The following is a 279-nucleotide window of genomic DNA, read 5'->3' on the forward strand; positions in this document are numbered from 1 at the left end:
ATTCTATCTCCTTGCAAGATATTTGAAGTATATTTGTTCAGTTTGCTTCCCATCATTATTTGTTATCAATTGATACATTCTCAGTTATTATTTTTTTTACAATTTGACATATGGTTAGAAACTAGAAAAAGGATTGCAATCTGAAAGATTTGACTACTTTTCTTCTTGTGCATGATTTGAGGGTAGAGGTACTAATAAGCAAGGTGCAACTAGCAAGGCCTAATGCCTGCACTCAGCCTAAAAGTTATTATTAATATATATTTTTTTGTTCTTAGTAAA

At 30.1% G+C, this 279-nt stretch overlaps 1 protein-coding gene across 7 annotated transcripts in view; it reads left to right on the forward strand.

The window, feature by feature from the left end:
- The window catches only part of LOC119590805, a gene marked incomplete at its 5' end in the record, with an annotated part of 14,711 nt that overhangs the window by 1,414 nt on the left and 13,018 nt on the right, over positions 1 to 279 (forward strand).

The sequence above is a fragment of the Penaeus monodon genome, chromosome 27 (assembly GCF_015228065.2).
Source record: "Penaeus monodon isolate SGIC_2016 chromosome 27, NSTDA_Pmon_1, whole genome shotgun sequence".
Classification (NCBI taxonomy): Eukaryota; Metazoa; Arthropoda; class Malacostraca; order Decapoda; family Penaeidae; genus Penaeus; species Penaeus monodon.